The following is a 22,468-nucleotide window of genomic DNA, read 5'->3' as shown; positions in this document are numbered from 1 at the left end:
ATAACATGAGAACTTCCTTTCCTTAGGTTATCATTTTCTTTGATTATTTGGCTGCTCCACCTGAACAACTGTCTTTTCCTTGTCTGCTTCAACATCAACACAGCCAGTGACAGAGGCAGACCACTTCAAGCAATACTTCAAGCTATACTTCAAACCATCAAGGATCTAGCTTTCCTCTCATGGGGTTTGTTCACTTTGAAGATATTCACATGTTAATTATTGCATTTCAATGAAACCATCTTTACTTCAAAAACATGCATCTCCCATACCATTACTGAATAAGATGTAATAATTTAACATTTATTTATAATTTTTTTTACCATTTTGACACCACAGACTCTTCAGTTAGTATTCAATAAATGTATTTGTTCAACAAAAGTTGCTGTAGAAAAGGAATGTCACATAAAATCACTATAATTGCACTTCTCTTCTCTTGAGGTTCAACAGCTTGAAATTTTTCTTTATTAAATGCAACATCCATATATCATAATATAATGCTGGCAGATGTTAGTTTTGATCGTTAGTATGATAGGAGTAGCAAATATATCATACTGAAGAAATGCTTTTATTCTGGAAAATATTTTTATGAACTTAGTTGAATAGCTGCCAGCACTTTAATTGCTTTGAATATGTTCTCAGAAAAAAAAAAACATAGTCTTTGCTAATATCAGTTGCAAGAAAGACAGCTATGAATTTCTTAGTCATATCAATTTGCTTTAAAAGGTAGCACTGGAAGTGGTGCTGTGGCTCAAGTGCCTTAAGCTGAAGTGCTGAGGGATAGCACCAAGGCCCAGAGTTCACGCCTCACAACCAATTAAAAAAAAATCATTAGCAGGGCACAGGTGGCTCATGTCTGTAATCCTAGTTATTCAGGAGGCTGAGATATGAAGACAGCAGTTCAAAGCCATCCATGACAGGAAAGTCCATGAGACTCATCTCCAATAAAACCACTCAGAAAACCGGAAGTGGTGCTGTGGCTCAAGTAGTAGAGCTAGAGTGCTAGCCTTAAGCTGAAGAGCTGAGGGACAGAAAAAAGGTAGCACTGTCAAATACCTTCTTCTTGTTATAAGTCACTTTTTCTTGGCTTTGACCAGTGATCTTTGTCTGTCCCATTTCTCTCCCCTCTTCACTTGTAATTCTCAAGAACAACTGTAGACTAAGAGCAAATGAGCCATAAGACACAGAGCATCTTCTACATCCTCACATGTGACATATAACACCCAGTGTGTAGCTAATTGGCAGAAAACAAGACAACAGAAAGCTCTAGATGGAACCCAGGTGAAATACATGAATATTAAACCTTCTGTTTATAAAAGAAACAATGAATCTTAACATAGAGTTCTTTGGCCTAAATGATTTGTAAGTTCCCAGATGGCCAGACAATATTAGAAAGCAGTTATGGTTCAGTAATATTTTCACAGCAAACATGCAAGGTACTAATATGAGACAGGAATTTAACTCAGCATGGAATTCATACATGGGGACTGCCTGAATAAGCTTCTAGTCTAACTTGTTTAGAATTTTGAAAAAGAAAGCAGTTCTTCCATACATCCAGTAAGTAAACTGCACAAGAAAATCCTGGTTAAGAAGTATAGTCAGGTACTGATGACTCATACTTCTAATCCTGACTACTCAGGAAGCTAAGATCTGAGACCTGGAGTTCACAGCCTGCTGGGGCAGCAAAATCTCTGTGACTCTTATCTCTAACCAGAAAAATGCTGGAAGTAGAGCTATGGCTCAACTGGTAGAGCACCATCCTCAAGCACAAAAGCTCAGAGACAGCACCCAGATCAGGATTTCAAGTCCAGGACTGGCAAAAAGAAAAAATAATAAAGCAAGAAATATACTGTGTAAGATAGACACACAACCAATTTGAGAAAGAAAGGCAGTGTTGCTCCTCTAATAAACAAATCCAAGCATACTGAAATGATGAAATAGAATACAGAAGGCTGGTTTAAAAATGATCAATGACCTCAACAAACAGATGAATTAAATAGAAAATCAATTCAAGACCTGGACAAGAAAGTCAGAAACATGGATGAGAAATTCAGCAAGGAAATTGAGATTCTTGGAAAAAACAAATAGGAACCTTGGAAATGAAAAACCCAATAAATCAAATTTATAAACACAGTAGAAAGCAACACAAATACCAATACCTTCCAGCAAAAGAAAGAATTTGGGGGATTAAAGACAAGTCAAGGAAATATAAGCTTCAGATAGTAAATACAAAAAAAAGCAGAAGTAAAAAGCTTGACCATAACTTTCAAGAACTCTGGCACATGTCCAGGATACCAAATGTAAGAAACTAAGATAAAGAAAAAGCTGAAATACAAACTACAGACCTAGAAAATGTATTCAATAAATTTATAGCAAACAAAACCTCTCTGTACTAGGGAAAGAAATGGACCAAGTACAGGAAGCATTTAATAACCCAAATACACATGACCAGAAAATAACTTCTTCACTTCACTTTATAGCTAAGAAACCAAGACAATAAGAGAAAAAATAATGAAAGATGAAGAAGAAAGCTTCCCATGTATTTACAAAGGCAAACTCATCTGAACTATATCAGACCTGTCAACAGAAACCCCAAAACTCAAGAAACCATGGAATGATATATTCTAAACTTTAAGAATAAATAACAGCCAGCCAAGATTATTATATTCAGCAGTTATTCCATAAAATCAATGAAGAAAGAAAACTCTTTCAAGATAAAGGAAAAAAAAACTAAAGGAATTCATTACCAATAAGCTAACATTGCAGAAGATACTTAAAAGAATTCTACTCGCAAATGAATAAGACAGGAAAAAATAAATGTCATGAGAGAAATAAAGGAACAAGAATAAGGAAAGAATGAAACACATTCAACTCAGTAACCCAGAAAACATCTAAGGAATAAAGTATAAATATGTCACAGTTCTAAATTGGTCTCTCCACAGTTGCTTCACAATGACCTTGGATTCCAGGAATGACTGGAATGACTGAGAACATCTTTATAACAAAGAACTAAAATGGCCCTTACAGACCAGCTGGTGACTCATGTCCTCTTAGCTATCCAAGAGGCTGAGCTCTCAGGAAAAGTCCGTAAGACTCTTATTTCCAATTAACCACCAAAAAACCAGTAGAATACTGACGCTAGGGGTAGAGGGCTAGTCTTGAACACAAAAGCTCAAGGACAGTGCCCAACCCCTGATTTCAAAAACCCAGAACTGGCATACAAATAAATAAATAACTTTTTTTTTGTAGGTCTTGGGGCTTGAACTCTGGGCCTGGGTGCTGTCCCTCAGCTCTTCAGCTCAAGGTTAACACTCTACCACTTGAGCCACAGAGCCACTTCCAGTTTTCTGAGTGGTTTTATTGGAGATAGGAGTCTCATAGACTTTTCTGTCATGGCTGGCTTTGAACCGCTATCCTCAGATCTCAGCCTCCTGAGTAGCTAGGATTAGGCGTGAGTCACTGTTACCGGGCAAATAAATAACTCTTAAGAAACAACATAGCCTTGCAAGACAGTTCACCTCCAAACCTGGATAATTACTAATATTACTAATAACGGTCAATTTACCTATTGGAGCTAGAGATGTCTTCATATGGGGGCCACATTTCATCCCTCAAGTAATGAACCAAAGTTCTCTGGAAATGGGGAGAAGCAGAATTCATCTAGTGACTCTCCAGGCAACACTGCAACCAGGACACTTTTAAACCATACTGATTTTTGACCTCTGCTCCTAATTCTTGATCTACTTAAATTGAATTCTCATGTCTGTACCTTGAAGATTGCTGAAGATGGACACGTTTATGTCATGCAATCTCTCATTTTGAAATATTGCTTTTCTAATAAAATTTCCTATCTTTTTTTTTTTACTATATTTGCATCTTGGCTGAGTTTCTCTCATGACTACTGTAAGAAGGTTGCTTTGCTTCCCAGAATTTCCAGTAAAAATTGGCAAATATACACATAAACTGAAAGCAAGAAGATGTGAGACAATGTGTCAAGCAAGTATTCCTTTCTACTAAGGTAGCCTTTAAGTCAAAATTAATGAAAAGAGATAAGATCATATGAATGAAATGAGCAATTAGTATTGATTAACATTAATAAGAAGAACAATATGTCAAGAAGATCTGACAATTATTTTTCTATAAATCAAATGTTGGTGCAACCAATTTCATAAAACAAACTGTTATTTGTGAAGGTGCATAGAATTCAAGATAAAACAATAATAGGGTAATTTTATTCAATAGATACTTTACTCAGATTTAGAAAAAAGAACTTCATAGATACAATATTAAATCAAAGGATTTAACAACTGCAGACTATTCCATTCAATAGTTGTGAAATGTACATTCTTCTTAGCAGGCCATTTCTACATTTCTACAAAATAGATCATATTTTAGACCAAAAGCAAGTCTTACCAAGTGTCCATAAACAAGTGCACACACACACCCCCCCCACACACACATACACACAAAGTAGTAACTTCTTGTATTTTAACAGATCCCTATGCAATAAAATTGGAACTAATTTAAAAAAAAACTGCAGGAAATATAAAAAGTCACAGAGAATGCCCAATGTGATTTTTGAATGATCAGAGTGTTATTGGAGAAGTCAGGGAGAAAATTAAAAGATTTCTAGAATCAGAATGAAAATGAAAACTTAGCAGAAAGTTTGACACGTCAAAGTCAGTTCTAAGAAGAAAATCTATAGCCATGAGTAACTGCAATAAAATAACCAGAGAGAGCTCATCCAAGTAACCAAATCATACATCTCAATCTCCTATCAAATGAGAGTAAGCCAAACTCAACATTAGTAGAAGAAAATAATGAACATTAGGCTCTACACTAATAAAATGCAGACTAACTAACAATATGCTGCTCAATGAAAATCAAGAATTGATAACAAAGGTATAGACAAGATGAAGAAATCCTAAGCCAAACCAACCAGAAGAAGAGAGAAGATCTAAATAAATATCATGAGAGATTAGTATTGAAGCAAATAAAGCAAAAGACACAGAGATTATTAAGTAATCATATGAAAAATTATAATCTAACAAGTTACAAAATCTGGAAGAAATTGTTATGTTTTCTACATATCCGGATTATGCTATGCCAACATAAAACCAAATAGACTTAAATAACCCAAAGAGATGTATAACAGCAATGAGATTAAACATATTATAAAGACTTTCTTAACAGCAACAATCAGAAATATGTCCAGGACCTGAGACACTTGGACTTTTATTCTACTGACTTTTAAAGATTCAACACCGATGCTTTTGACATTATTGCCCCAAATAGAATGGGAATGAAACTACCAAATTCTCTACGAAGTCAAAAAATATTGTAATAACTGAGCTGGATAAGGATACAACAGAAAGAAAATAGTATAATAATCTACCAGATGAATATAGTCACAAAATATCTCAACAAAATACATTAAAACTGAACTTTAAAAACCATTAAATAGAGCTTTAATAATAATAATAATAATAATAAAGGTTTCAGGAATGCAAAGGTAGATCAACCTACACAAATCAATGTATGTAATATATAGCACAGAATAGAATACACAGCAAAACTCATATAAGCATCACAATTATTGCAAACAAAGCTTTCAACAATTTTCAGCATTCTTATTTGATAATAGCAGTGAAGAATCTGGGGATTGAAGAATCATACCTTAAAATAGTAGAGATAATGTATACAAACCTTTACTATTATACTAAGTTCAGAATAAAAAAGAACAAATATGAAAACTTTCCTCTAAAGTTGAGAACAAGACAAAGATGTTTACTCTCTCCACTTAGTTCACGCAGTTCTTTGATGCTTACCCAGAGCAATAAGGCAATTTATGCTGCCCCTGAGAAATAAACCTAAGGGGATGTTTCCTGGGGTCCCTTTTCTTCAGTGCAAGTAGTAGAATGTGTCCTTGGGGCCTCCCCTGCCCAGAGCAGCTCTCTCAGCCTTGTTGAATCAGCTTTCCCCGAACATTTGGCTTCTTTTGCAAATAATAAATCTGCTTTGGGTAATTTGTTGTTTGCATAGGTGTTCTGTGCCTATTGACTCAGACAAGTTGGGAAACAGTGCAGAGCAAACTTGTTTCCCAGCTTCTTACTCAGCTGTAGGGTAGAATAGCATGCAATAGCAGGCCTGGGGTGCTGGAGAAGTTAACCAAGGTGCACCTTCCTTTGGAGAGGCAGGCTGAAAGCTAGGAGGAGACAATGGATAGGTAAAAGTCCATGAGCAGGTCAGAGAAGGATAGAATATCTTTTCCAAATCTTCTGAACTTGTCATGCAAGAGCCCAACTCAATCCAGACTGTGAATATGTAGCACGATATAAGAAATGTATTTTTTATGGAACCAATTTAGGTTCATCATGTGCTAGAATCCTTTCTTTAAATGGAAATGGTTCAAGGCTTTCAAGCTATTGATGATGGCATGTAGTTATAAAATGATGATGAAAATACATAAATCTGGAAATGACCTCCGAAATGATGTTTAAGATAATAAATTTATGAAGCAACGAATGCTCACTTGATTGGACACTTTGAATTCTCTTATATAGTGAAGTATATCTTATAAAACTATGAGAATAATAGCAGTCATTTTGTCTCAAGTTTGAGTTAGGATTGAGGATTATATTTTCAACTGGGAAAATAATAAAGCTTTTCAATTTTTAAAATCAAGAAAATATTTTAGAAGAACTGCAAGTGTTATGGTATAATTTTTCAAAATTATTCTTAGGTATAGTATAGAGTTAAATTTACGCAGGACTTTATTTTTCCCCTAATGCTCTCAGTCTCATTTTGAAATTCAGGTTTGGTTTTATTGTATATGTCTACGTTGTAGGAAACTTGAGATATTTATAAACAGTTGATATAATATTAACAATATATTGACCATATGATCTTTAAAAATGAGTAGAATTTTTACTTGCATTTGCATTTGTGTAAGATCCATCTAAAATCATTCCTGGGCTGGGAAGGTGGCTCAGTGGTAGAGCGCTTGCCTTGCATGCTTGACGCCCTGGGTTCGATTCCTCAGTACCACATAAGTAGAAAAAAAAAAAGCTGGAAGTGGCACTGTGGCTCAAATGTTAGAGCGCTAGCCTTGAGCTGAAGAGCTGAGGGACAGCGTCCAGGCCCAGAGTTCAGGTTCCACAACCGGCCCCCCCCCCCGAAAAAATAAAATCATTCCTATAATTTTTACACTTAACATTTACCCTTCCTCCTTGATCCATAATTTTAGTTTTCTAGGAGAAAAAAAAAACCTGAAGATTCTTATTTTTTAATTTCTGCATGGTTTCATGGATGGCTAACATGAAAAATAACAGATTTTTTTTTATTTAAGTGACCAACTATAGCAGCTAAGGGAAATTATATACAAATCATTTAAATACATTGGAAAAAAACTTGTAGTTTTCTCATAGAAATGTATGTATCTATGCATAATATTTATGATCAAATATATGTTTAGTTATGTGTATATTTGTGTGTATGTATATATGTGTTTATATAGATATATGTATGTATATATACACATATATATATGTATATATGCATATGTTTATATATATGCTATGGTTTCATCATTGCTTTCTGCTTTCTTAAATGAATGAAGAGTTGTTTAGGCTGTTTGGCCACAATTTAGTTCTTTAAACTTCTTTTATTTTACAAGTAAATTACTTTAGCCTTCAGCATGTGGTCTGTGAAACAAGATAATTACTATATGTAAGTTCACTAACAAAGCATATGCTACTTATATAGTCACCAACATTTTCTAAATCCAGCTTCAATTAAAAGCTCTAATATTTTAATTAGTAAAGATCATGAACACCATGTCTTTGTTGATGAATTAACATGAAATTCTAGGTGATTTTCTACTTGGAAACTAATTATCAAGATAGCATCTGCTCCAATCACAGGTAAAATGTATTCATATACAATGTCAGATGGACCTGTTTCCTCTTTCTTTAGATTTCATTCACCCAGTTTTATTCACCTCTGTATTCTGGATTTATTTCTTTTCCTTTCACTCCTGTGATTGATTCTTCACTTCCATATGGCACAGAATCCCTTCAATGATAATTACTCAGTTTTATGTGTTCAGGGTATACCCCATTGGTCCCTTGTCCAGATAATCTTTCCAATGACATTTATTTAGTCAACATCTTAGAATACAAAAGTAAATTTCAAGGAGTAGATTTATGACTCTGTATAATAAAGGATTTTAAAATGAGTTATATTCTTTGTACACATACTATTGTTTCTATTGCATTTTATATTTGAAAACTTAAATACTTGCACTAAATCAAAATAGTCAATCCCTTATAAATTGCATAATACTAAATTGTCTTATAAATCCATGAGTTGAGGTGATTTAAAAAATGCCTTCACGGAGGTCTTTCCATGAAGTCAGTGATCCTTTGCCTCAGTAAGTTAAATACCTAGAAATAGAAATATTGGTAGTTTGTGTTTTTTTTCAAGTTTGTATTTGTCTATATGTGTGTGAGTGATTGAACCCAGGTATTCATGCCTGGTAAGCACATATCTACCTTTGAGCTCTAACCTAAGACCTTATGTTTAGTTTTTAGTAGAATTTCCATGCTGTTTCTGAAGTGTCATCAACACCATTATACATTCTTACCAACAAGACAAAGATTTCCAATCAATTTTCATCTTGGTGAGCCATTTGAGCATTTTAACTGCTCTTACATAGCCTCTCTTTTTTATTCAATAAGTAAAAATTTGAATTGTTTGAGTAAATTTGTGGAGATCTGCATCATAGCAAAATTTCTGTAGTTAACAATTCAGTGTTTTTTTTCAGAAGCATAACATAAAAGCTGTATGTTAATGACTGAGTTTTGTTTAGTAGTATCATTTTTTTAAAGAGTGCTTGTCTGGGGCTGGGAAGGTGGTCAGTGGTAGAGTGCTTGCCTCACATGCCTGAGGCCCTGGGTTCGATTCCTCAGCACCAAATACAGAAAAAGCTGGAAGTGGGCACTATGACTCAAGTGGTAGAGCGCTAGCCTTGAGCTGAAGAGTTCAGGACAGCACCCAAGCCCAGAGTCCAAGTCCAAGCTCCACAAACAACAACAACAACAAAGAGTAAAAGAGTGCTTGTCTGTTAAGTTCAAGGTCTTGGATTTGAGTGCCAGTACAACAACAACAACAAAGCATTCTGTTATCATCTCTGTTATATCTATAATATAATGAAAATTAATTTAAATTCTATCCCATGTTTCTTTTAAATTTAAGTACTTTTAGTAATGCTAAAGAATGCATTTTGACTTCCCAATAAAATTATACATTTCTACATTTTTAACATTAAATATGAAATACCCTACAAATATATAAAGTTTGTTTGTTTTTTCCCCCAGACTTTGCATCAGCATCAGGTGGGGTGATAAATGCCTATAGTTTCAGTTACTTGTGATTTAAGGCAGGAGAATTTCTACCTCAAGGGAAAAACATAAACAACTTAAATCAAAACCCAAACATAAACACACAATTTTTGAATTACTTATCTAACTTTTCATAGCAACAAACTACTATTGTGTGTGTGTGTGTGTGTGTGTGTGTGTGTGTGTGTGTGTGTGTGTGTGTGTGTGTGTGATAACTAGTTCCAATTCTTTGGTAACCATTGATATACTATTTGTGTCTGGTGTTAATTATTTTTTTGCAATCTGTCACAGAGTAATGTAGAAACATCTATTTAGAATTTTAAAAATGCAACTTACTGAATTGTAACAAATGTAAAATGACTTTATTCTGAAATTGCCATTTTAAGACAATTTAACATTGTAGATATTTCTTTAAAAAAAGAACAATGTTGTAAGATTTTAAGTGTTTTGGCCTTTCCTAGTTCTTAAAAATAGCCTTTAGATTTTTCTTTTGACTTTCAAGAATTTACAATGATGAAATTTTTCCTGAAAACTTTGTCTACTAAAAAGGTCAAGAAAACTATGGAGATTACTTAAGAAGTTGTATAGGTTAGGGGATTAATTTTCCAGAGTTGTTACTAAGAAAATGGGCTATTTAATATGATTCATGTTCCTCAACTTTTTCTTTTTTCAGAGTTAAATTTGTATCATCTCTCTTTTTTTTCCAAAATTAATAACATTTCTGACGAATAGAGAGTCAGAAAGTTCAAAAGAATTCCCATCTTCATTCATGGTCAAGGTTTCACAATTCATGTATTGTACCAAAATCTGATTAAAAATCTGGTAGTGCATGAATAATTTCAAACACTACTCTTAACCCTGATACTGTGTGGGGTGACCCTAACGTGGGTGTTCAAGGTGGCATCCTTCAGTTTCAGTTCTGTGGACAGTGCTCCAGCCTGCTGGCACTCTGAGTCTCAGTCTGCACAACCACATCAAGCCAGCAGTACAAGAGGTGTCTGGAAAAGGTGGGAAAATAAGAATTTCTCCTTTCTTCTGTTTTCAACTATACGTGGAAAACCAGATTGGCTTCCTCTGAAAGTACAAAGACACATTCTCTTGTACAGTATTCTAGAACACCAATCTTGGTTAGACTAAATTTTGCTGATAATAATCAGAGCTTAAGCATTTATTTTTCCATGAAGACCTATAAGAATCTACTGTACATACATGTGTGAGATACCAGAGTAAAGCATGTTTAAACAATGAGCACTAAGAAAACAAAGGACAAGTATATAGGATGAGTCATTTTTGAATGGGAGTATGAGGAGAATGAAGAGGTGAAAGAGAGAGAGGAGGTCATTAAATTTGGTTAAACTACTTTGTGTATGTATGTATGTATGTATGTATATTTGTGTACATACATATATTTGCATGTATATATATACATTTATACATACATATGTATAAATGAAACCAGAAAGTTGTTGAGATTGCCTTGGGAAGGAATAGAGATGATGAGAGGGAGTAAAAGAGGGCATGAGTTTCATCAAAGTTATAAAATACACATATACTGAGGGGGTAAGTGGGGGAGGGGGAGAGGAAAAATATAGTAGGAGAAAAACAAAGGAGGGATTAGCAATACTTGACAAGAAATGTACTATTACCTTACTCATGTAACTGTAACCCCTCTGTAGAGCATCTTTACAATCAAAGAAAGTCTGGACAAATCGGATGGCATGAAGCTGAGCTGCAGAGCTTCTGCATGGCAAAGGACATAACTAGCAAGATCAATAGAAAGCCCACAGACTAGGAGAACATCTTCACTAGCCATAAAATGGACAAGGGTCTCATATCTAAAATATACTTGGAAATCAAAAAATTAAATTCCCCAACAACAAATCCTCAAAGAAACAACTGCCCAATAAATAAGTGGACTAAAGACTTAAAGAGAATCTTCTCGACACATGAACAATTAAATAAAAATTTAAAACTACACGTATATATAGACCTTTCAAAATGAGTCTACTTGGACAACTAATTGATGGTAATAAAAATGATTTAAAAAGAAATGCATCTTGTCCTTTTTGTTAACTGACCTTTCAAACGTTTTCTATTTTCATCCTTATGTGAAGCCTCAAATTAATTAGCATTTCTGAGGTAATTTTCACAAAGTGGTTTTTATATGTCTTGTCTGATTTTGAAAGACAATTGTACACATTAATCATGTTGAACAACTCTTTACTTTTTTATATATTATGTGCTTTCTGTCTTTGTATATAAGGTCTTTCATTCTACCTACAGTGCTACCTATGCCTCTATTTTAAGACAGGATTCCATTGTGCTGCAAAGCAGATTCCTTATTTACACCACTCCTGCTTCAGCTTCCAGAATTCTGGCTTTACAAAAATGCACCACCACTCCCAACCCAACCCAACTCGGTTATCAAAACTTCAGGTAGTTTTTAAACTAGTGTTGGATTAACCATTGGTTGTGATAGCTCTTTTATTCATGTACCTTCTAATTCTCATATGAAATCATCAACCATCCTGATTGTATATACTTTTTCTTTCCTGGTAAGTTGTTACATGTCCCTCAACAACTAACTTTTCCTTGACAAGGAGACAAGAAGACCAAATATGGGTACTTTCACTTGTTTACAGATGGAGAGTCTACAGGGTTTTCAGGACACAAATTTATCCACTATAACTTGCCTAGTCAAGCCACATAAAAAAGTGAGAGATATTTATTTCCTCATGGATACCTTATATAAGCAAATACCATTCCTTACCTGTGTATTTTTCATCACATCTATGGTTAATGTTTTTGAATTCTTTCATTTACAGAACCATAATGAAATTATCATCTATATTCACCTTGCAAATTGCAACATAAAACTTGCTGACAATCTACTGCTTTAGAAAGATGCTAATGTACAAAAATACACTGTTGGGCTAACATGGATCAAGAAGCATTGCATGTATAAACTGACACGTTGAAACCCCTTTGTACAGCTATCTGAAGGTAATAAAATAAAACATACATACATACTAATATTGGATACTAAGCCGTGAATTGTATTAATAGTATTGGGAGTTGTGTAAGTATGTGTTTATCTCTGCCATGGTGCTAATAATTTAAGCATATAGAGACTTTGTTGTTTTTTTCCTTACTACCAGAGAAAATACAAAAACATCAAAGAAATTCGACTAGACTGAATTCATTCACCACCTTCCTATGCTTTTGTCTGTAAATATTCAATTTATCTTTTGTGATAGTCATCATTATGACACCAAAATCTGGCATTGAAATGTGTTGCTTTCAATTTTATCATCCATTTAGCAAGGATTTGTCAATGATATTAGTTGTTTTTCTTTTTCTGAGTTACTGGAGATCAAACAAAGAACCTTCTTGTACACTAGGCAAGCCACTCTCCCATTTGTATTCATCTCAGTCCTCAAGTCTTTCTCATGTGGAACCTTCTGGAAGAAAATTGATTAGGATAGAGAAATAAAATATTTGCCTGCAGAGAATTCTTTTTCAATAGTGAAGGATAAACATGCTTATGCATACATACACAGACACAGACACATACACATACAAATTTATGTGTATGCATTTCTATATACTTGTTTATGTAAAGATATTATATATATGTATATGTATATATATGCATATATATATATATATATATATATATATATATATAAAACCAATTACTGCTAACATATCTGTCAGCAAAAGTTGCTCTGCAAAGTTTACACTCAGAATAATGGGAATGACTTAGAAATAGATAAAAAGAACTTCTTTGCTAAGGTACCACATACAAATAAAACCCAGAAGGAAAGCCCTGCAAACAACTGGGAAATAGTACCAATAAATATGATATTGAAAACACACCATGAGACCCTGAAAAAAATATACTTTGCTGGGTGACTCAAGTAATAACTTGAGTGAATAAAGAAAATGATCAAAATTTGAATTAAAATGACCAAAACTATGACCATAATTTTCATTCCCAGTGTATTTGGATAGACAACAATTATTTTGTTTAGTATAAGATTTCATATGAGTCAAAATCCTTGAAGGGTTAGTCTGTGGAATAAGAAGCATCTGCCACTGTGATCTCCTCCTGTCTTATTTGGCAAACATTAAGAATGAGGATGATATTTAAAAGCTACTTGAAGTTGTTAACAACTAATTAAAATTTCAGAAAGGAAAATCTGTCTCCTGGAAACAGGAAAAACATTAGAGCATTAGGTACTTGAAATAGAGAAATATGAAAATACTACACATTGCTGTTTAAACAAATCAGGATCTTTATTACAGTGGCTATTATCTCCTGACATTATCATACAAACTCTATAAGTATTGGGTTTTTATCCTTACTGTGTCTGGATGTGCTCATAAAGATTTACATCACACACAACACATCTCAAGGCACATTTCAAATGAAGGGATTGGAGATTCCAGATTGGAGGTAAGACATACAAGAGGCAAATGAGTATTCTTGAAGTAGATTTTATGAGAAATAGAGAAATCAGCATGTCTACAGCTATAACAGTGAGACCACTTGTATTAGTAATGTCTGCTAATTAAAATAAATGGATTTATGTCTGCTATAGGCATCAGGAATGGATGCATGGAACTTATTTAGAGAAGAGAACTTCCCTGGAGGATTTAAATCATTAACATTCTGCATAATTTATATTTAAACTGAAAATAAAAACAGGACCAAGCAACTATGAAAGCAAATGAAAAGGTAGAAAAATAAGTCATGATAACAACACTCTGACAATAATAAAGATGTAATGGCCATAAGATGTTCATTGTTTAGAATGATTCACCAAGCAAGTACTCTTCTACATTGCCTCAGGAATGTGGTCATTAAAAATGATGCCAGTTTGGCCAGGTGCTGGAAGCTCACACCTGTAATTCTAGTAACTCATGAGTTTGAAGCCCGAATGGGCAGTGATAGGATCCCATGGACCCAAGATATCTACATCCAATAATCACTCTGAAAAGAATACACTCAGAATAATGAATAGATGAAATCTCATGGCTCCCACAAGACCTCATCTCCAAAATAGCAAACACCAAGCCATGTTGAAGTTATGGCTCAAGTGGTAGAGCACCAACTAAGCAAATGTGAGCTGCCACCTTAATTATGATTACATAATTTAAGGAGAATAATGTCTTCTTGAACAATGGGAAAATGGTATACATAAGATAGAAGTTTCAAGCAAAGTAAGAAAATAACTTCAAGAAAATGAAAATATCAAAATATTCAACTGCCACTGTGGAGATGTGAAAGTATCTACAGTTGATGAAACAATAAAATCACATTATAACAAATTTTAAATGCTTAAAATCAGTTATAAATAATTTATCTGTATATTAAAACAGATGAAAATAAAAAGGGGATCAGTTTATATAGTTATTTATCATAGCATACTCCAAATTTTAAATAATAAAAAGATAATAAAATACAAGTGTGTGTAGGGACAAAAGTGTCTTGTTTGTTTAAAATAATTAAGGTAATAAAAAAAGTTATACATTTTAAATCCAATTTAAAGAAGTAAAGTATATTAAAATGTTTCAGAAAAAGTTAACTTAGCTGAGAAGTTCAAACTCAAATTTTAGAAGAATAACTTTTTAGGTGAATGAATTTCTTGTGTATGTTTTCTCACTAAATTTCCCAGCGGGATATCAGCAGAGCCAATCATGTCTTGAGAATTTGTCAAATATATTTTAAAATGTTATGTTCACTTACCTTCTTGAGTTCTGTATCAAAACAGATACATTATTAAATTCAGTGTGTTGTAAAAATTATACAGGTGGCTACACTATTGTATTAAACCAGTCAGTGTTAGGAAATACTTTTCCCCAAGTTTCAGGAACAATTGCTTCTCAGGGAATGGCAGAGTTTTTGATTGACTCTGTCAGAAAAAAATTGTAGAGTTCTCTTGTTGTAATAAATGAGATGTTCAGATTCTAATTTCCATAAGAACCGACTTTGGAAAATAACAATTCTTTGATTTATTGGATTTTCTAGCAAAGCATTGTAATTATCTCGTATATCAACCACTTCTTGTGCTTATTATAAATGCCAGTTTTAATCCCTTACTGAGTTTGTTGATATTCAGAGTATTGGTGATATATTTGAAATCTGTCTTAAAATGAGGATGAGCTCAGACCTCTAAATTTCTTTACAAAATCTTGACAAATATTTGTTTTCAGAGTGTAGTGACTTTCTATCAGAATTTAAATAGTACCATATGCTAATAAATTCATTCTTTCCTTTGATCATAGATGTAGAATTTAAAACAATTTCTTATTTTGCTGCACATGCTTTGATTTTTCTGCCTGTGCAGTTGAGTGCTTCTCTAATGATATAAACTGATACTTGAAGTTCAGCTCTTCCTGCCCAGGAGGAAATCTGCAGAGGAAATCTACAGAGGAAAGCAATATACCCTTTTGAAAATAATAAAGAATTTATCAAGTAACCTAAAAGGGTACTAAAAGGTTTTAAACCTTCAAATAGAATTCAAGACCATTGGATAATGCATGGTTCTGAATGTTTCAGGAATGCAAGATTTACCTAATAACAGAAATATTTATATATAAATTTTGAGATACAGGAAATAAATACGTTATATTCACATTGCTTTTCATCAATAAAATAACCTCTATGTAATGTCTTTCATAATATAACTTACGCTTTCAAAAATGTACTGTAAAATTTTGGAATAATTTATTATTAATACGTAGAATATCATGTTAATGTTGGTTAAAACAGTGGAATACTTTTTCCAAAAATATATTCAAATAAACTAAATTTTTTTAGTATATTTGGCTTCTACTAGTTGTAAGCATTATTATCTAAGAATCAAATTACACGTATTGCTTACACACATGTATGTATATATATATATATGTGCATAGATTATAGGTTACTGAATAGATATACAATATGTATGAGTGGAGATTATCAAGTCAATAATTTAAAGGGTTTTGAATTTAATAGAAAACTGGGCATAAATAATGCCAATCTACTAAAAATGAAAATTAGATGAACTTAGTCTGAGACATTTTTGTAACTTATCAATTCACACAACCTAAAATAAATTTCTCTTAGCATTAATTGCAATGGCTAATTAAGTCAATAGGTATACAGTGAGATAGATTTCTACTGGAAACATTTTATTGTGTGACTTAAGTCCACTGAAATCAAACATTTCTCTCATGAGAACAACTTGTAAAATCCCACTGTAGTATTTTTTTTCAATCCTCTCTATTCACAAAACAATTTCTATTAAAATTACATTAGCTTCTCTTCCAACATTAGAAGCTTTCTTATGTTATATTACTTCCAAAATCAACATAAATAAATTGCTTTGTTTCCCTTCACTTGATCCATCTCTGTTTTACATTTGCCAAGATGATAAAGCCCATGTCTGGCAATGAAAGTGAATTAGCATCTGTAGAATCAGAGAAACCACAACAGTAAGCCTGTGTACTACTCTGTTATTGCAGTCGACTGAGATTTTGTTTGCTAGTAGTCAGAACATTCACCTCCAAAATGCTCCTGAAGGAAAAGAATGTATATTCTATAGCACACACAATTTCTTGGGTTAAGTATTCCACAAAGAAATAAAACATGTCCTTCTTGTACTTTTCATTTGTGAGCAGTTTTTCTTTAGAGTTCCATGTGTTATCAAGTCTCAATCTCTTTGCAACCTTCAACTGTAAATTTTTTGACTTAATTAGCTAATACCGGGATATGGTATAAAGATGACAGCAATAATTGTCCTACAATCTCCTTCTGGGATTAAATTTCAGCCCCCAAATAACTAGCATTTAAAAAGAAGCTATTGGATTAGCTTTTTTTGTTCATCTAATGATAATTTATACATGCCCAAGACTAACAATGATTTAGACATCTTATATCTTAATTGATATAAATCTGTATGGACAGAGTGATCAAAATACAACATATATACAATGCCCCACAAATCTAATCACTGTGTGGCTTATTTTACATTCTGAGCCAGATCAGAAATGTGGAGTCACAGCTCTGGCTCTGCCTGTAATTCAAGTACTCAGGGGAGACATGATAGAATTTGCAGAGAACACTTCAGACACTCTTAGCAGTAGAAATTGGAATGGCTGTTGGATGAGCAAGATTAGCCCATAATCATCCTAGTAAGATATGGAATTAATTGACCATAAACAAGCAGCCAGACCCATGAAAATATTAATGTATATAAGACAGACTAAAGAAAATCAATAGTGCTTAAATATGAAGTTAGTAAGCATAGGTCAAAATAGTATATGTTTGTAGTGGCTTTCATCACGGTGGGGTAGATATTCTACTTCAATTTGTGTCAACTACTTACTGGTTTATATATTCCTGCTATGGTTAACTCTACAATGAACTGATTTTACCAATTAAATGTTAGTGTCAGTGCCATATGGAGTTACTTGACATAAATTTTAGAGCAAATGGACAATTTTGCATATATATATTACATATATGTGTATATATATATATATATACTTACAATGAGTTTAAATGAACCCATAGCGTGGCAAGATAAAGCTAAAAATACATGAGCATCAAGGTTGAGTAAGAAACAAGCATGGAATGGCCTAAGACACTAAAAGTCATAAGTTAATGATTTTTTGCACCATTCCAGTAAAACTCCTGACTGATGAGATATTTGTTATTTTAACACTCTATATCAAGAATTTTTATGAGCAAAACAAAATGCAATTAACCTTATGTGGAGTATTTTTTGAATAACTCCTTCATCATTTTGGAGAATTAGGGAAATAACACATTTTCATTCTCTGTTATTTGAAACCCCAGAAACAAACACACTTCAGAAAGGAAATATAAATGTTGTCTTTTATGTTATCATTTCAACCCAAAATTTCTCCTGAAGACTCTTGTGCTCATGCTTGACCACCACTGTGGGGAGTTTGTATTATGAGGACTCTGAGCTCAGCATGGGTTAATTCCAGCACGGATTCATAAAGAAGGAGGAAGTAGAAACTTTATGATGTTAGACAAGTTTAGGAGAACCCTGGAAGGCTATGTCTGGCCCCTGGTATCTTCTCTCTTCTTTCTCCTCTTCTTCCTTCTCATCTTCTTCTCTTCCTCCTCCTCTACCTCCTCTGCTCTGCTCCTTCAATTCTTCCTTCCTGACTCTGACTTCCACTCTTCCTCCAACTCTTTGTCCTCCTCTTCTTCTTTCTCCTCCTCCTCCCTTCCTCTTCCTCCTCTCTCTTCCTCCTGTTTTCTATCCTTTCTTCTCCCTCTCTTTCCTTCTTACATCAGATTCTTGGCCTCTCCATCTAAATGTAGTTAGGGTTTCCCAACTTCATGCTTTCCAACTTGATTTTCTGTCTCATCCTGACAATGCAAAAAAAGGATCTATTGACCACAGATGGAAACCTGTGGTATTGTGATCCAAAAAGGATCAATGTGCATCAAAACTAGTTTGATGCCAGCAGTCTTGTCAGAGTGATGGACCCCTAACATGGCCGTGCTAAGGATTCTGAGAATATCATTGGGGGCACAAGTTCTATGTCCCCAAATCTATAATAAATAGGGTAATGCTTTAGATTTCCTTATTTGCTTCAAAATGTCACCTCTTCCATGAGTCTGACTCCAGTTTTATGTGCCAGATATAAAGAATTTTGATCTTTAATGTCTAATTTTAAGACTACCATCTGGAAGCACTAGTATTATTCCAATACTAAAGGATAGCTCTTCCAAAGGACTTAGATATTTTTTCTCACACCCACCAGTGTCTCTTACCATATTTCTTCCTCAATGTAAATGACATGTTCAGTCTTCTATAAAATATATAGACCAATTAATTATTATGAAGCTGAATTTTCTTAATTTTGTGAATTAAAAAAACCAAACATGTTAAACATAGGTATTTCATATTAAGTGGCTCAATACAAAATATTATACCCAAATCAGTAGTTTCCATAAATACTGTAAAAAATACATAAAAATAGTAATAAAAAATTAAGTATAAGCCATAGTATAAGCAACAATTCTGTCTAAATGCAACTAGAAGTAGACTTATGAAAATGTTCATTATCAAAAAATCTGAAACTTTGAAAGAAAACTTTCTCTAGCATTTTTGAAAAGGCAAGTCACAAAGACAAGAACTTTCTTATGTCCTTTCACACTTTTGATCGGCATACCAGGCAGCCAAGCACAGAAGAGAATATATTAAGAAATGGCTAGAATATTATGTTCCTGAATACGATGACCTATTATAATGACATTACTTTCCTATAAAATTCCATGCAAATTTAAATTCATTCCATTTAAAACTCTGATGAAAAAATCTGAACTTTGCAAAATTATGGTGCTATCATCCAGAAGAATGAATGTGCCAAAGTAGATAAGAAAAATTTTGAAGGAAAAATATATAAATGAAAGGAGCTGATCTACCTGTTAAAATATTTTATATTCTAAAATAAATTAAAGCAGTGTTTTACTGGCTTAGTTTCATTAAATCAGACTAATAGGACAAAATGAACTACAGGAAACTTCACCTATTATTTTCTCAGTATTTAGCTATTGAGCTCCTAGGAAAATGATGGGTTATAGATCCAGTTTAAGTGAATATCCACAGGACAAATTTGAGTATAGACAGAAAGAGAGATTGTTTTTATTATTTTTTATTTATTTTTATTGTGAAAATACCATACAGAGGAGTTACAATTACATGGGCAAGATAACGAGTACATTTCTCTTTTTCTCATTGCAAAAATACTGTACAGAGGGGTTACAATTACATGGGCAAGATCATGAGTACATTTCTTATCAAGCATTGTAGCCTCCTCCTTTGTTTCCCCTTCCCATCCCTTCCCATCCTCCACCCCCCCCACCCAATCCTACATTTTTTTGGGGGGAGGGGGGTCCGGTCGTGGGGCCTGAACTCTGGACTTGGGCGCTGTCCCTCAGCTCTTCAGCTCAAGGCTAGCGCTCTACCACTTGAGCCACTTCCAACCTTTTTCTTTTTGCTTATGTGGTGCTGAGGAATCAAACCCAGGGCCCAGGCATGCAAGGCAAGCACTCTACCACTGAGCCACCTTCCCAGCCCTCAATCTGACATTTCTTATCAAGCATTGTTGCCTCCTCTTTGTTTCCCCCTCCCATCCCTTCCCATATTCCCCCCACCTTCCACCTGTATCCCTAGTTAAATGATTTGTTTTATAATTTGTGGAGATTGTTTTCTTCTATAATTACTCTTAGTAAATAAATATTTCTCTAAAATATTTTAGATTCTTTAGTAATTTGGGAATGTAAATAAATATAATTTTCTCCATTGGCCTTTTAAGTTTATTGTCCTTAAGAAAGTTTGATTATGGTCATCTATTTTTCTGTTCTCTGTGATTTCTGGAAATAAGATTCAAGATTTTCCTTGAATGTCATCTATTTACTCACAGCTGGTGAATGTGCATTAGAAATACTAATTTATAGGTGCACTATTGAGATTTCTACATCCTGAAGGACTGAGAAGACATTCTGTTATTGTAGGCAAGTGACAGTTATCGTACGATAGACACAGCATTTACTCTGACCTAAGAGCCTGAGGGTAATCTCTGAAGTGTAGACTTATCTATCCAAATATTTTTCCAGAATACTCAATACTGTATTCGATAAACATGCTAATTTGCTTAAGTATATTGTCCATTTGTGATAAATAGCACTGCAGTGTAGAAAAAAAGTGGAATATTATGATTCTATTTGTCAAAGATGGTAGATTTTGGGCAATAAAGATTGTCCAATAAGTTTGCCATGCTCTTGTGGTGGAGTGTATTATACAGGCAAATAGAAATATATCCCAGCTCTGGCCATTACATGGTCTTCTGTTTTGCCTCCAGACAACTCCTGGGTTTGCTCAGAGGTCATTGCTTCTGTCACTTACCAGCTTGTTGTTCACTGTTTCCAGTTATTAATGCTCAGAATTGATATCTCTTTTTATGATCCTATGAAAAGTCCTTTTAAAATGTCAGGAGAAATGAATGAATTGTTTTTCATCTCTAATTTTGAGAAACCAATTGTTCAACATCATTATATTTGTTAGCACCTATAATATTAAAAATACATTTCTTCAAACTGACATGAAATATATACATAGCTTTTAAATAGTATTTAATGAAGCTTCCATTTATTTTCATTTGAATCCTTAGTTCTATCATTAGACCTGATCAGAATAATCTACAGTATCCATCCTATCTGACTATGCATATGAATGTGTTGTTCCAGAATTTGTACCTGTTAGTTATCTATTGAATATGCTCTAGATTATTTTATAAAATATGTTTGAGAATATTTGTTGTGCTTTATTTCTGCATTAAATTTATATGTGCTTTTATTTTCTCCCCTTTTTTGTTAAAATTTACAGTTTCTTTATTCTAGAAAAGTGAATCCAATTCATAATCATATAAACCCTGATCCCAGGGGAAATTAGAAGAGAAAGGTACACAAACTCCTCTTCAAATACAGTTAATATAATTTCATGGAACATCACCAATCATGCTTTGGTCCATATTCAATCACTTATATAGTAAAGCGTAAAAAAAATCTTTGGAAGATGCATTGCTCTGATTCAAGGGACGAGGTAGTTGTGCTAGGATACTTTATGTAGCAGACTCGAGTCATGGTAGATGCTATTGCACTACTAATTAAACATATGTACTGCTGTAAAGCACTTCAAGTATTTCAAGTCTGATATGGTTGAAACACTTTCAAATACATTGTTTTCTGTTCCCAAACCTTTCTCTCTGTGTATCCCTTGGTTGTTTTCCAAATTCTCAGTTTGCTTCTCTGGGAGCAGTATTGTGTGGAGGATTGCAGCCATGTACGGGGATACCAATGGTACTCCAAATGCAACTGAGTATCTATCATTTAAGTTGTGGACGAAGTTGTAAGGCTCAACAGACTGGTAAACTCCAGTCACCACCCTCCATAAAAAGCATGAGCATTCTGGAGCTGAAAGTTCTTCATATATTGCACCACAACTCATTAGGATCTTCTCTTACTAAGGTTAGTA

The sequence above is a fragment of the Dipodomys spectabilis genome, unplaced genomic scaffold, assembly GCF_019054845.1.
Source record: "Dipodomys spectabilis isolate Male_0828 unplaced genomic scaffold, ASM1905484v1 ptg000050l, whole genome shotgun sequence".
Taxonomy (NCBI): domain Eukaryota; kingdom Metazoa; phylum Chordata; class Mammalia; order Rodentia; family Heteromyidae; genus Dipodomys; species Dipodomys spectabilis.
The sequence above is the reverse complement of the archived record's forward strand: the minus strand, read 5'-3'. Positions refer to the sequence as shown.